Source organism: Vitis vinifera, chromosome 6, assembly GCF_030704535.1.
Source record: "Vitis vinifera cultivar Pinot Noir 40024 chromosome 6, ASM3070453v1".
Classification (NCBI taxonomy): Eukaryota; Viridiplantae; Streptophyta; class Magnoliopsida; order Vitales; family Vitaceae; genus Vitis; species Vitis vinifera.
This window is the reverse complement of record NC_081810.1, coordinates 12652357-12668221: the sequence shown is the minus strand read 5'-3', so window position 1 is coordinate 12668221 and position 15865 is coordinate 12652357. Positions and strand designations below refer to the sequence as shown.

The following is a 15865-nucleotide window of genomic DNA, read 5'->3' as shown; positions in this document are numbered from 1 at the left end:
TCAGCACCGGGAGCACCTCGAGGTTTGAGTCCCTATGGAGAGTCCTAAGGGCTTGGCCATGGAATATTCCTTGATTACCAAAATATATATATAAGCATAAAAAGAAGCTATATACATATATAAAAGCATAAAAAGAAGCATAACTTCAACTTCAACAAATCAATACCAAACAACTAATACAAAGTCAAAGTTCTAGTTCCACATACTTCTAAAAAATGAACTTCCTAAAGCTTAACACTAACTAGAAGTAACTGTAACATCCTGTAGAGAGATACACAAGTCTGTAGGCAAACAAACTACAAATAGCCTCCTTTGGGTTTAATAAAATGGGAAAATAAACATGCGGTGAAGTTCAAACAAATGACCTCCTACCAAATGAGACTCTGATGCCATGTTAGACAACCAATTTTCCTTAAAGCACAGGCTTGTAGGATGTGGGCACACAATGTATATCATGCACTCCAACAATTCTCCTAATTGCTAAATTCAATAAGATCTTAATCTTCATGAAAGTAATGAACTCAATTCTTTTTATTAGTTGTTTTGTTTTACTAATAAGCAAATTGTCCAAGATAAACACCTCAACAACCTAGGTAGCTCGTGTTAAGACTATGACAAAACTTATTTTTTGTTTGGAACCCACTCTCTCTCTTAAGAGGGAGTAAAGTATTCCTAGAGCTAATACTGAATAAATCCTTAGTGACCAGCCAATGATTTTTTAAAAATTGTTTATTAAAATGTAATTGGTGATTAAAAGATGTTTAATTAAGCTTCAAGGATTATTAGATGTAAATGCACATCAGTTCGATAAAAAATTTCATCTTCTTCCAAAGTCACTCATGGATATTGGTTCATGGATGGGCATAGTTGAAATAATTAGAAAGCTTAGGGTTTCATTGTAATTTCCTTGTCTAGGAGTGCAACTATTATTTAGTAGAATTAATAATAAGTAATTGATTACTATTCTAATTAAGAGTTAATTATAGGAATAGAAACCAGTTTGCCTATAAAAAAAAAAAGGAATGGCAATCAGTTGGAGTCAAGATAAAGGAAAACTTGTCGAGCCCACTTTCACCTTAGCTAGGAAACTAGCCTTCTATTTGGATCTTGGAAATTCATGTTCTCTTGTTTGCTTTACCACATCTAATCCATGTACATGTTAGTGTCTACCTACAATCCAATCATGACAATAATATGATGTACGAGTAGTTCTTTCAGCTCTCCAAATTCATAGTTATAATGCACAGACTAGGAAATAGCTTATACCAGTAATATACAAAACCTGATTGTTAGAGAAGAAAATTGGTAGATGGGTAAGCTTATTCAAAAAAAAAAAAAACAACCATTGACCGCATGTCTTGGAAACATTCATGAAAATAATAACAGTCTAAAGATGAAAAACCATATCAATTACCACTTTTAGAATAACCTCCACACCACCCTTGCCATCACCAAGAGCTCCATCTATTTCATCAATCACCTACATTCAGAGTGCAATTAATGTTTTTGTTTTCTTTGCACTACACAAATGAACGTCAAACTTCAAAGGCTGAAAAATGAAATGCACCAAACAATTAGGCTTCGAATCTGCCATGACAAAGTTCATCTGGACCACATCAAGGATTTTAGCTTCAATTGTTGAAGATGACCGATCATCACTAGCATTTATCTATCAAGGAAAAAACAAAAGCATAGAGAGTCCGTAAAATGCCCTTCAGCTATAGTGAAACACAAGTGAAAGTCCAAGACATAGAAGCATAAGAAAATAATAACAACGATGAGTATTCTGAGAACAAGAACATAAGGCTTTTACACTTGATCCTTCAACACCAAAATAAAGAATAAGTTTTTTTAACTCCAATCTGTCACATGTGAAAACATAAAAAGATAATAAAAATTGGTTCCTAAACTGAGATGTCAATTTATTGATAAATGTCATATAAAACCTAGAGTTGTCATTCACAAAAGACATAAAACAATTCCTAATGAACGTAATGAATAATATGCACATGCAACATGCATGTCGATATTTTACTTAATTTAGAAAAAAAAAAAAAGATACAGCAGAAAGCATTTATCCAGGTGAGAGAAGTAAAAAACAAAACCTCCACCACACGGTATCCACAATGCTTAGCAGCGACATGTGCAAGTGTTGTCTTCCCAAGTCCTGGGGGACCACAAAGCAAGAGGATCTGCAACAGACATGAGCTTCACTTACAAAGGGCCTTCATTAAATTACAATAATAATAAGAAATAAAGGGATAAATTACCAAGTAATTAAAGTATCTCTCAATGAAGCCATTGCCCCAGTAATATATAGACTATATGAATTCTATCTTGACATTAGATTATCTAGGTCCACACATGTGTTTTCTAACCACCTCACTCTACATCTATTTTGTCTTCTCCTTATCTTTGCAACACCTCCATCCTGAAACATATCCCTCCTTTTCACTCATTCTTAATTGTTATTTGACTTTATTGAAGCTGATGTTAAACCATATTAATCGATTTTCTCACCCTGTACTTGACTGGTTTCTCACCAACTTCCCTATGAATGTATCTGTTTGTAGCTCTGTCATTTGTAGGTGTTGCCATTCATAAAAACTCATTTCATGAATGCCTTTTCACATTTAGAACATCCATGCTATAAAGCATGCCTTGCCTAATACTTTATACTTCAACGAGTGTAGACCATTTGGAATACTCCAAAAATACTCAAAGACTATCCAACTATATCTAATTCCATTCCAAACATCTTCGCTCTCTCTCCTTTATAAATAAGGACAGTCAAGTCCAAATAGTGAACATGTTTTTCATATAGGCCTCACCCCTAGCAAGATGGAAAGAGTCTTATCTATTTTGGCTACCATGAATGTCAAGCTAGTCAAGCATTGTAAGAAGTGGGATGCAACAGTTTGAAACTAAAAGACAAAGTGTATCTCAGGGGGAAGTACAAGCCCTCGATCACTAGAAGAGATGATTTGCAGGGGTTGATGCTATGTTTGAGGATTTATAGTGGTCCTATGAGAATCATAAGCTAGAATATAATAGGACTGGAGTCTAGAAAGAAAATGAAAGTAGTGAAGGATTTCTCCTTCATGAATCTCCAAACTTTGTAATGTTTCCAGAAACTAAGAGAAAGGAATGAGAAAGGAGATTTGTAGGCAATGTGTGGACATCAAGAAACAAGGAGTGGGGGAATTTACCAACTTGTGGGTTTTTAGAAGGGATCTTAATAATATGGAATTCAAGCAAACACATCTATTTAGACTCATTCGTAGGACCTTTGTCAATTTCAATTAGGCTAGCTTCCAATGGAGGAGGAGATTTTTGGTTTACCTTGGTGTATGGTCCCAGTAGTCCAACTCTTAGAAGGGACTTTTAGACGAAGCTATTAGGTCTTTTTGTTATAACCTATCCAAATTGGTGTGTAGGTGTGACTTCAATGTCATGAGGAGAATTTCAGAAAAAAAAAAAAAATGGGCAGTTCAAGATTAACCCCTTGCATGAGAGATTTCGATGATTTCATTAAAGAAAGTGAGTTAGTTGATCCTCCACTTAGAAATGTTCTATTTACTTGGTTCAATTTATAAGAACCCCCTATTTGCAAGAGGTTGAATAGATTCTTATTTTCAAATAACTGGGAGCAAAACTTTCCACATAGCCTCCAAGAAACCTTACCCAAGTTCACCTCTAACCATTGCCCAATTGTGTTAGACACCAACTCATTCAATTAAGGCCTAGCTCCATTTAGATTTGAAAATATGTAGTTGCTTCACCCAAACTTTAAAGATAGTTTTAGCTCATGGTGGAAAGAGTTTCAAGGAGAAGGGTGAGAAGGTCATAGTTTCATGAAATGATTATAATTTGTCAAATCAAAGTTGAAAGTGTGGAATAAAGGTGTATTTAAAGACATAAAGAAGAGCAAAAAAAATATTCTCAAAGGTATAGTGAACATTGATGTCTATGAACTAATTTGTCTCCAAGGCTTGTAGCTCACAGGACTTCAAGGAAAAGAGAGTTGGACAATTTGTTGTTGAAGGAAGAGGTATATTTGAGGCAAAAGGATAGGGTAAGATGAGAAAAAGAAGGGGATTATAATTCAAAATTTGCCATTAGGTGGCTAATGGAAGGAGAAATAGAAAAATCATTATATCTCTAGAGAATGAAGATGGAGCTACTTTAGTGGGATTTTTCGAGAAATTTTATGTTAGGCCCCTTGAAGATTCATAGAAGCTAGAAGAATTGGATTGGTCTCCTATTTAAAAAAAGAAAAAACGCAAACTATTTTGCAAAAGTTTGTAAAGTTGTCTTTCAATTAGACAAGAAAAAGGCCCTAGGGCCAAACACTTTCTCCAGAGCAGTGTTTGAGGAGTGTTGGGATGTGGTGAAGAGGATCTATTAAAGGTGTTTATGGAGTTTCATAACAACAAGGTAATTACCCAAAGCATCAATGCAATCTTTATAGCTCTAGTACCGAAAAAGAAACCATAAAAATATTAGACTTGACGCCTATCAACCTGCTCACAAGCTTGTATTAAGATCACAGCCAAAGTTCTTTAGGCCGCATCTAATGAGTCCTTCATAAAACTATCCACTTTTCTTAGGATGCCTTTGTAGAGGGGAGACAAATCCTAGACACGATATTAATAGTTAACGAAATGGTGGATGAGGAGAAGATCGGGGAAGGAAGAAGTGGTTTTCAAAATTGATTTTTGAAAGGGTTTATGACCATGTAGATTGAGGTTTTTTTGTACCATGCACTTGATAAAAAGGGTTTCACTAAAAGATGAAATCATGGATGAGGGGATGTTTGAACTCAACAAGCTTTGCGGTTTTTTCTTATGAATTCATATATAAACAACAATGGTTAGCTAACACTCATCCTCTTCTCTTAAGTAGATCTAAGGTTAAGAATCGTTTCCAATAGTTGAGCTCTTCTTTTTTCCTTGATTAGAATCTCTTCCCTTCTTTCTAGTCTCTAACCATTACAAGGAAGTCAAAACTTCATCCTCAAAACATTCGACAAGCATCCCCACACGATCAAAATGTTGACCGAAGAGTCAACTTTTTCCCTTAAGAGGAAGTTTGTAAAGTTGTCTTTTAGTTAGACAAAGAAAAGGCTCCTAAGCCAAGTGGTTTCTCCATAGAAGTATTTCAATGATGTTAAGATGTGATGAAGGAGGATGGATTAAAAGTGTTTATAAAGTTTCATAATAATAGGGTAATCAACCAAAGTGCAAATGCTACCTTCATTACTCTTATGCCAAAAGGAAGTTAAGCCACCAAAATATCAAACTTTAAACATATTAGCTTAGTCCCAAGCTTGTATAAAATCATAGATAAGGTTCTTCCAAGTTGCATCCAAAGAGTCCTTCATGAAACCATCTACATTTCCCAAGGAGATCTATAGAGAAAGGAATGGTCTTTAAAATAGATTTTGAAAAGGTCAATGACCATGTTGATTGGGGTTTTTTTGGACCAACTTGCACCAGATAAAAGGTGTTTACTACTAGATAGAGATCATGGATGAGGGAATGTTTTTCATCAACAAGTTTTACAATCTTAGGAAATGGAAATGCCAAGGGATGCAGCCAAAGGATTAAGGCAAGGAGACTCACTATGTCATCTTCTTTTCGCCATTGCAACAAATGTTTAAAGCAAAATGCTAATAAGGGTAAAGGAAAGTGGTATTCTAAAAGGGTTCCTAGTAGGCAGGAGTAGAACTAGGGAGTCACATTTTTAATTTGCAAACAACACTATCTTTTTTTCTAACACCAATGCAGAAGAGTTACAAAATCTTAAGCTTATCCTGTTGATTTTTGGGTATATTTCAAGACTTAAGATCAATTTAGACGAAAGGAAAATGCATAAGAAATAGACTTACTAGCCTCGACAAGAGGGCAAGGTGCATCTAGTTTTTCCAACATTGCTAATGGGGTTTCTAAATGCATGATCTCCCCCTTTTTGAAGCCTTTAATGTCCATGGCTAGCTCTTCTTGTTGGTCCTCCATGGTTAAATGAGCCTGACTCTGTACCTATACTTAGAAAGGATGGTAAGGACGTTGAAGGTCTCTCTGGAGAGGAAGACCTTCTTGGTTAGGTTTGAAAACGAGTCCAGTGGAAAATGGTGCTCGCTTACAAAGCACAGTAGAGGCTCTGTTTCCACCTTAGGTTTTGAAAAGGAAGAGGTTGGGTGGCTGATCAAATATTTAATGAAGGCCATCAAACTGAAGAGTTACATGGGTTTCAACAGAAAACATTGAAGAAATCCAGTGTCCATTTAATGGAGGTATGCTTCAACAACCATGGAAGGTTTATAAGGCTTTCGGAGTTCGCCTCCAACAGAAAGTCAACTTTCCTGGTAATACCTAAGGGCGAGAAGGGCAAGGGCTAGGAGAAACTAAAAAGTGCGTTGTCTTCAATGTTGGTGGTCCCCTCCTAGAATTTATATGAAAAGGGAAGGCAATGCAGTGAGGAAAGATTTATCCACAAACATGTGGGTCCTTTGTATCGGTCCTTCGCGAATGTAATCAGAGAAGAAGGATCGAGGAGAGGAGGCCTTGTTCCTGTTGGGAGGTGGGCGAGAGCTGTGGTGTGCGAATGTATTGCAGATTGTGATAATTGGGTTGAAGTTGGTCGTGCTCTGGCGAGAAGATTAAGGCAAAAAGGTGTGGTGACTATCGTTCCCTTCTCAGGCAGAAAAGGTTTATTTTTTGTAGAAACTATAGAAGAAGCTCTCTCTCTCCAAGATTTAAGGTTTCTCAAGATTAAAGGAGGGTATACAATCCAATTGAGAAGGTAGTCGCCAAGGAAAAATTCGGAAGTCATGGGAAAGTTCAGAGGAGGATGGATAAAATTATGGGGATTGCCCTTTCATTTATGGTCTGAGGAACATCTGAAGAAAATTGTGGAGCAGTGGGGGACAGTGATAGAGATCGATTGGCAAACGTTAAAATTGTTTGATCTTTGCAAGGCGAGGGTGAGAATTTTAATGAAAGAACGGTCAATTCTCTCAGCTTTGATTGAGGTGTTAGATGGGGGATGGGTGTTCACAATTTCTATTGCAATGGTCGGAGTTGAAAAAGTTAGGCGAGGTAGAGAAATAGGTGAGTCAACCCGAGAAGATTTTGTGCCTCACTCGTGGACATGTGGTGGAAGACGGGTTGAGAGAGATAGATCAACGACTGCTGGAAATTCTTCTGTTGAGGTAGTTGGCAAAATGAAGAAGGGAGGAAAAAGTCAAAAGGCTGAAACAATTCCCGTGGGGACACATGGCAAGAGAGGATTGGAAGTGGTGAATAGTTAGTTTTTGCCCTCCTTGTCGTCCATTTTGAATTCAAACAAACAGAGACTAGGGCCAGTTGGGTTAGAGCAGGTGGGCAAAGCTTGGGCCGAAGGGGACAAGGCCTACTCAAATGATGAGGAAGGGCATCGGGCCTCTAATTCAAAGCAAGAGAGAAGGGCCCAATCTCCTCTTAATCCCAGTCCATTGGTAGAAGCAAACTTGGGCTGGGAGAGGGGCTTTAATTTAAAAGGCCAGTTGAAATTGTTTGATCTTTACAAGGTGAGGCTGAGAATTTTAATGAACAGTCAATTCTCCCAGCTTTGATCGAGGTGTTAGATGGGGGATGGGTGTTCACAATTTCTATTGCAGTGGTCGAAGTTGAAGAAGTTAGGCAAGGTAGAGAAATGGGTGAGTCAACCCGGGAGGATTTTGTGCCTCACTCGTGGACATGTGGTGGAAGACGGGTTGAGAGAGATAGATCAACGACTGATGAAAGTTCTTTTGTTAGGGCAGTTGGCAAAATGAATAAGGGAGGAGAAAGTCAAAAGGCTGAAACAATTCCCATGGGGACACATGGCAAGAGTGGACCGGAGGTGGTGAACAGCTAGTTCCTACCCTCCTCCTCGTCCATTTTGAATTCAAACAAACGGAGACTAGGGCCAGCTAGGTTACAACAGGTGGGCAAAGCTTGGGCCGAAGGGGACAAAGCCTACTCAAATGATGAGGAAGGGCACCGGGCCTCTAATTCAAAGCAAGAGAGAATGGCCCAATCTCCTCTTAATCTCAATCCATTGGTAGAAGCAAACTTAGGCTGGGAGAGGGGCTTTAATTTAAAAGGCCCGTTTTCGAAGTTGGGCCAAGAAACGGGAGGTAAGAAGCCTATTTTTTAGAAAGGCTCATTACGAAGAGAAGACTCCTACAATGGGAAAGGGGAACTTAGTCTCAGAGGTATCTGATGTTTAGCCGAGGGGCTTCGCGATGAAAGAGGTGAATTTTGGTTCAAAGAAGCTGTGGACTACTCTTTTTCCTCCAAGTTTTGGTCACCGACAGGGGTTTCGAAGCTGAAGCGAGCCTCTAACACATGAGAAGCCATCATCAAATTGTGAAGCTCCTCCAAAGGAAGATGCTTTCAAGGGGGAACACAGATGGTACGAGGATTCAGTGCGAGTCGTCTTACTTGTTGTCGATCGTCCGAGTTCCGAAAGAGGTGTTCGGGAGAAGGGGCTTCATTGTCAAGAGGAGACGCGGTTTTGCACAAACCCTCTAACGATGAAGACAGAGAAGGCTATAAGGGCCTCGTGGGTTTTGATCATTGTGGCTCATCAGTCACGATTTTTCCTTCTAATCCAGTAATCAGAGAAAATGGCTCAACTTTGTGGGGACTTATGGAATGTTGGTAGTGGAAAACCTGGAGGTATCTTCGTTTTCACCTTTTCAATCATCTTTGTCAACTTTTCCCCCTTCATGTGGCTTAGCACTTCCACCTTTGAGTCATTCTATTCCCGTTCTTCCCAATTCAGTCATTCAGTCTTAGTATCCTATGAAAAATCGAGTTACTTTTGAAATTTTTTCCAAAAAAGATGACGTTGGTACTTTATGTCAAGTGTCTGTTGGCAATCCTAACCTTGATGTTTTGGAGTCCCAATTTGCTCTTCTGAACCAAATGCCCGAGGGTTTTAACCCCCTTAAGTCTATGCCCAACATGCCTAATGAGGTCTCCAACCTAGTTACAGTTAGCCAGGGTGAAGCTAAGTTCTTCTCGTTGGGCGAGTTCCAAATAGAAGGCCTTTCTCCTAAGAAAATGGCTAAAGTTCATGAGGTCTTAAGTTCTCTGAATAGTAAGGTGTATTCTAGGCGGAAGAACAGATTCTCCACAGGTATTTGAGACCTATTGGAACTGGTTTGGAGGTTTAGGGTCGGTAAGGTTTATCCATGAAAATCATTAGTTCAAATACTAGGGGTTGGGGATCTAGGAAAAAACAAAGGGTGGTTAAAGATTTTCTGCGGCTAGAGAATCCAGATGTTGTGATGATTCAGGAAACAAAAAGGGTGGTGTGTGATAGAAGGTTTGTTGGTAGTGTTTAGACAGTGAGAAATAAGGAGTGGGCTGCTTTTCTGGCGTGCGAGGCTTTAGGTGGGATTTTGATTATTTGGGACTCTAAAAAATTGTGCAGAAAGGAGGTGGTAATAGGCTCCTTTTCTATCTTAGTCAAGTTTGTGTTGGATGGATGCGGACCCCTGTGGTTGTCCACAGTTTATGGCCCAAACAGTCCCTTCCATACGAAGGATTTTTGGGTGAAGCTTTTAGACATTTTTTGCCTTTCTTTTCCTTTATGGTGTGTGGGTGGTGATTTTAATGTTATAAGGATAAGTTCAGAAAAATTGGGAGACTCTAGTTTAACTTCAAGCATGAGGGACTTTGATGGTTTTATAAGAGACTATGAATTACTTGACCCCCCTTTACGAAATGCACGATTCACTTGGTCAAACATGCAAGAGTCACCTGTGCATAAGAGATTGGATCAGTTTCTTTACTCAAATTAGTGGGAGCATTTCTTCCCTCAAAGCCTTTAAGAAGTTCTTCCTAGATGGACATTAGATCATTGGCCGATAGTTTTGGATACCAATCCTTTCAAGTGGGGCCCAACACCTTTTAGGTTTGAGAATATGTGGCTGCAACATCCTAGCTTCAAAGAGTGCTTCAGTAGTTGGTGGAGAGGTTTTCAAGGAAATGGTTAGGAATGTCACAAGTTCATAAGGAAGTTACAATTTGTTAAGGCCAAATTGAAATATTGGAATAAGGATTCTTTTGGAGAGCTAAACAAAAGGAAAAAAAAAACATCCTAAATGAAATAGCTAACTTTGATGTCGTTGAGCAAGAAGGGATTCTCACTTCTGAAATTTCAGCTCAAAGAGCTTTAAGAAAAGGGGAGCTAGAGGAATTAATTTTGAGGGAAGAAATTCATTGGAGACAAAGAGCGAAGGTGAAATGGGTTAAAGAAAGGGATTGCAATTCAAAGTTTTTTCACAAAGTGGCTAATGGCAGATGAAATAGGAAATTCATCAAGTTTTTAGAGAACGAAAGAGGTTTAGTGTTGAATAATTCCGAGAGCATCACAGAGGAGATTTTACTTTAGTTTAAAAAGTTCTACTCGAGTCCTCCTAGAGAGTCTTGGAGAGTAGAAGGCTTGGTCCCCTATCTCAGAAGATAGTGTTTCTAGGTTGGATTCCCCTTTTACTGAAGAAGAGATTTCTAAGGCCATTTTTCAATTAGATAGGAATAACGCATCAGGGCCTGATGGATTTACCATTGCAGTGTTTCAAAATTATTGGGATGTGATATATGGGGATTTAGTGAGGGTGTTTGTAGAGTTTCACAGAAGCGGGATTATTAATCAAAGCACTAATGCCTCCCAAAAAAGGCCTAACAAAGAAAATCTCAAACTTTAGACCCATTAGCTTGATCACTTGTCTCTATATGATAATAGCCAAAGTCTATCAGAGCGATTAAGAGGGGTACTACATGAAACTATCCATTCTACTCAAGATGCTTTTGTTCAAGGGAGATAAATTTTGGAAGCAGTTCTTATAGCCAATGAGATAGTGGATGAGAAAAAGACGATAATGGGAAGAAGGAGTTGTCTTCAAAATTGTCTTTGAAAAGGCTTACGACCATGTGAATTGGGATTTTTTGGATCATGTGTTGGAGAAGAAGGGGTTTAGTCCTAGATGGAGGACCTAGATGAGAGGTTGTTTGTCTATGGTCTCTTATGCAGTTTTAGTGAATGGAAACACTAAAGGGTGGGTCAAGGCCTCTAGAGGATTAAGACAAGGTGACCCTCTTTCCCCTTTTTTGTTTACTACAGTCGCAGATGTACTGAGTAGGATGCTGTTGAGAGCAGAGGAAAGAAGTTTGTTGGAGGTTTCAGGGTTGGTAGGAATAGAACAAGGGTGTCCCATCTGCAATTTGCAGATGATACCATTTTCTTTCCTAACACTTGTGAGGAAGATCTGCAAACTCTCAAGAGTTTATTGTTAGTGTTTGGGCATATTTCTAGGCTTAAGGTTAACCTTGACAAGTGTAATCTTTTTTACATCAATCTTGATCAGAATCATCTTTCTAAGTTGGCAAAGTTGCTTGATTGCAAGGCTTCTGATTGGCCTATACTCTACCTAGGTCTTCCTTTGGGAGGGAATCCAAAGGGTTGTGGCTTTTAGGATCTAATGATTGAAAGAATCTTGCAGAGATTAGATGGGTGGCAAAAGGCTTACTTATCTTTTGGAGGTAGGATAACTCTTATTCATTCTTGCCTTACCCACATTCCTAGCTACTTTCTCTCTTATTTTAAGATTCTCGCTTCAGTGGCTGCAAAAATTGAGAAATTGCAAAGGGATTTCCTATGGTCAGGGGTTGGGGATGGTAAAAGAGATCATCTTGTTAGTTGGGATATAGTGTGTAATCCGAAGGTAAAAGAAGGATTGGGATTTAGGAAGATTTCTCTAAAGAATCTCGCTCTCTTAGGGAAATGGTTGTGAAGGTATCCTAGGAAGAGTTCAGCTCTGTGGCATCAGGTCATTTTAAGGATTTATGGGACACATCCCAATGGTTGGGATGCCAACACTATAGTCAGATGGTCACATCGTTGTCCTTGGAAGGCTATTGCACAAGTCTTTCAAGATTTTTCCAAGTATACCCGATTTGTGGTAGGAGATGGGGAAAGAATTTGGTATTGGGAAGACTTATGGTGGGGGGACCAACCTTTGGGCCCCAATATCAAATACTATTTAGAATAGTCACGGATTAAAATATTCCTATATCTTCAATTCTCGGTTATGTTCGTCCCTTCTCTTGGAACTTTAATTTCCATCGTAACCTTTCTGATTATAACATAGAAGATTTAAAAAGCCTCATGCGGTCACTTGATTGTTTGCATTTATCCCCATCGGTTTCAGATGCGAGATCCTGATCTTTATCTTCTTCAGGGCTTTTTACAGTCAAGTCTTTTTTTCCAGCCTTGTCCCACTTTTCCGATTCTTCTCCAGTCTTCCCTACTAAGTTTGCATGGAATTCTCAAGTCCCTTTTAAAGTCAAATCCTTTGTCTGGTTGGTGGCACACAAGAAGGTAAATACTAATGACTTGCTACAATTGAGAAGACCCTACAAAGCTCTTAGTTCTGACATTTGTAAGTTGTGTATGAAGCATGGAGACTCAGCAGATCATCTTTTCCTACATTGTTCTTTGACGATGGAGTTGTGGCACAAATTATTTCAGTTAGCCAAGATGGATTGGATTCCCCCAAGGAACATCTCCGACATGATGTCGATCAATTATAAAGGTTTTGGATTATCCAAGAGATGGATAGTTTTGTGGCAAACTGCGTGCATTGCTTTAATTTGGGTTATGTGGCAGGAAAGAAATGCGAGGATATTTGAGGATAAAGTAAGGAATTTAGAGAATCTTTGGGATTTCATTCACTTCCTTGCTTCTCTATGGGCTTTTTGTTCCATGGTTTTTAAGGGCATTCCCCTTAATGTGTTACAACTAGATTGGATAGTAGTGTGTAGCTCCAACGGGATGGTCTAACCTAGAGAGTTTGTTTGTTTATACATTGTAGCTTCTTGTTTTTGTATTCTTGTTGTTTAGTTTTTCTTTGGTGGAAGGATTCTTCATCCTTCTCTTGTACTTCTTATTTCTATCAATATATCTCTTTGTCATTTCCTATCAAAAATTTAGACGAAAGCATGTTGTCAAGAATCAATACAAGTTAGAATTAGATTTCTAAATTGGCTTTGTTGTTAAAATATAAAGTTTTGAATGGCCTTGAACCTATTTTGGTCTATTGGCTAATCAAATTAAATCAAATTTGATATGATTAGGAAATTTGAATTAGTCAAAGTTATTTATTCTAGATTTGGTTGTTATTTCCAGTTGTTAGAATTTGGTTTTAAAATTGTTTTTAATTTCAAATAAAATCAAATTGTGGTCTATATCTATTTTCAGTGATCCTAGGAGTGTTTTTAGGGATTTGTTGTAGTCCTTGGCTGTCCCTAGTCTATTTAAATGTATTACCTTCAATTGAATAAAATAATGCAGCATTAGTATTCAAACTGTGTTCAGGGTCTTCCAATAAGGGGTCTCCTAAGGCTAGTGTCTTTTAGGACCCGATTATAGATAAATTTCAAGGAGATTGGATGGGTTGAAAAAGCATTTTAGTCCTTAGGTAGAAGAATAACCCTAATTTAATCTTTGTTTGTCTCACATACCTAACTATGAAAACAGAGAAAAGAGAGAATCTCTAATTTTTGTTATTGAAAAATTGTTAATAATACACATTGGACTTGGGTATATATATACATGTTAGTGGGACGCACAATACATTAAGAAAACAAAAGGAAAAGTAAATAACTGAAATAACTGTACACTATCTAACACTCCCCCTCAAGCTGGAGCAGCATATATGTTATATGCACCAAGCTTGTTACAAATGTATTTAACTCTAGGACCTCTGAGAGATTTAGTAAATATATCTGCAAGTTGATCATTTGAATTGACAAAACTAGTTGCCACACATCCTGATGCGATCTTCTCTCTAATGAAGTGACGGTCAACTTCCATGTGTTTGGTCCTTTCATGGAAGACTGGATTGGATGCAATATGCAAAGTGGCTTGGTTGTCACAGATGAGCTTCATTTGTTCATCCTTTCCAAATCTCAACTCCCGAAGAAGATGTTTCAGCCATATGAGTTCACATGTTGCCAGAGTCATAGCTCGATACTCAGCTTCAGCACTAGATCCGGCCACTACATCTTGTTTCTTACTCTTACAGGATATTAGGTTACCTCCAATAAAAACACAATACCCGAAAGTGGAACGTCTATCTGTGGGTGAGCCAGCCCAAGCTGCATCTGTGTAACCAACAACCTGGGTATGACCTCTGTTCTCGTAAAACACACCTTGGCTTGGTGTGCTTTTGTTATATCGAAGAATGCGGATTACAGCATCCCAATGGCTATCACATGGTGACTGTAGGAATTGACTAACAACACTCACAGGAAAAGAAATGTCTGGACGAGTAATGGTGAGGTAGTTCAATTTACCTACAAGTCGCCGATATCTCCCAGGATCTCCTAAAGGCTCCCCCTGTCCTGGTATAAGTTTGACATTTGAATCCATAAGAGTGTCTACTGGTTTACAGTCTAACATACCGGTTTCTTCCAAGATGTCTAAAGCATACTTCCTTTGGGAAAGAACCACACCGGAACTGGATTGAGCTATCTCAATCCCTAAGAAATACTTGAGTTTCCCCAAGTCTTTAGTCTGAAAGTGGGTGAAAAGGTGTTGCTTTAGTTTCTGAATACCATTCTGATCACTGCCTATAATGACGATGTCGTCCACATGAACTACCAGATAAATACACTGCCCTAAAGAGTTATGATGATAGAAAACGGAATGGTCTGCTATACTGCGGAACATGCCAAACTCCTGAACAACAGAACTAAAACGGCTAAACCATGCTCGAGGAGATTGTTTCAAGCCATATAAAGAACGGTGTAACCTACACACTAAACCAGACTCCCCCTGAGCAACAAAACCAGGTGGTTGCTCCATATAAACTTCCTCAGCAAGATCCCCATGAAGGAAAGCATTTTTAATATCTAACTGATAAAAAGACCAAGAACGCATAGCAGCCATGGAGAGCAATAGACGACCAGAAGCTATCTTGGCCACAGGAGAGAAAGTGTCACCATAATCAGAACCATAAACCTGAGTATAGCCTTTAGCAACTAAGTGGGCCTTAAGGCGATCAACTTGACTATCAGGGCCAACCTTAACTGTGTAGACCCAACGACAACCAACTGTAGATTTACTAAAGGGTAAAACAACAAGATCCCAAGTGTCATTGGAGTGTAAAGCAGTCATTTCATCTACCATTGCCTGGCGCTAGCCTGGATGGCAAAGAGCCTCAGGGGTGCTCTTGGGAAGAGAGACAAAAGATATAGCAGAAACAAAGGCATAATAAGGTGAAGATAATCGATGGTAACTCAAAAAAATTGTAAATGGGATGAGGATTACAAGTCGATCGATTACCTTTCCGAAGAGCAATGGGTAAGTCAGTAGAAGGAGGCAGAGCCGAGGCAGGAGAAGCGGAAGGGATAGGAAGTGAGTTAATAGGTACCTCCGCCAAAGAAGGAGGAACAGCGACACGATGACAGCGATGATAAACCTGAAGTGGGCGAGAAGGCACTGCATCAGGTGGGGAGATAATGGGAAGGGGTAAGACTTCAGAAACAGGAAGAGACTCAGAGGTGGAGAAGAATGGTGAGTCCTCAAAGAAAGTGACATCAGCGGAGAGAAAGTAGCGATGAGCCTTAGAGGAATAACAACGATAACCCTCAAAGAAGATGCATTTTGTGGTTTTGGCATAAAGTTTGTCCTGTCTAAGAGTGAGAATATGAACAAAGCAAGTACAACCAAAAACACAAGGAGGAAGGAAATAAAGTGGTTAGTCAAGGAAAAGAAGAGAATGAGGAATCCGATCGTGTAATACAGATGAGGGCATAATATTAATCAA

General features: G+C 38.8%; 1 long non-coding RNA gene across 1 annotated transcript; it reads right to left on the bottom strand.

Moving 5' to 3' along the window:
- Positions 1-1444: 1444 nt before the first annotated feature.
- Positions 1445-2194, bottom strand: LOC109122741 (uncharacterized). The gene is made up of 3 exons (XR_009465878.1): positions 2106-2194; positions 1568-1669; positions 1445-1480 (listed from the first exon to the last, which is right to left on the bottom strand). It is a non-coding gene; the product is annotated as an uncharacterized LOC109122741 (long non-coding RNA).
- Positions 2195-15865: the final 13671 nt, after the last annotated feature.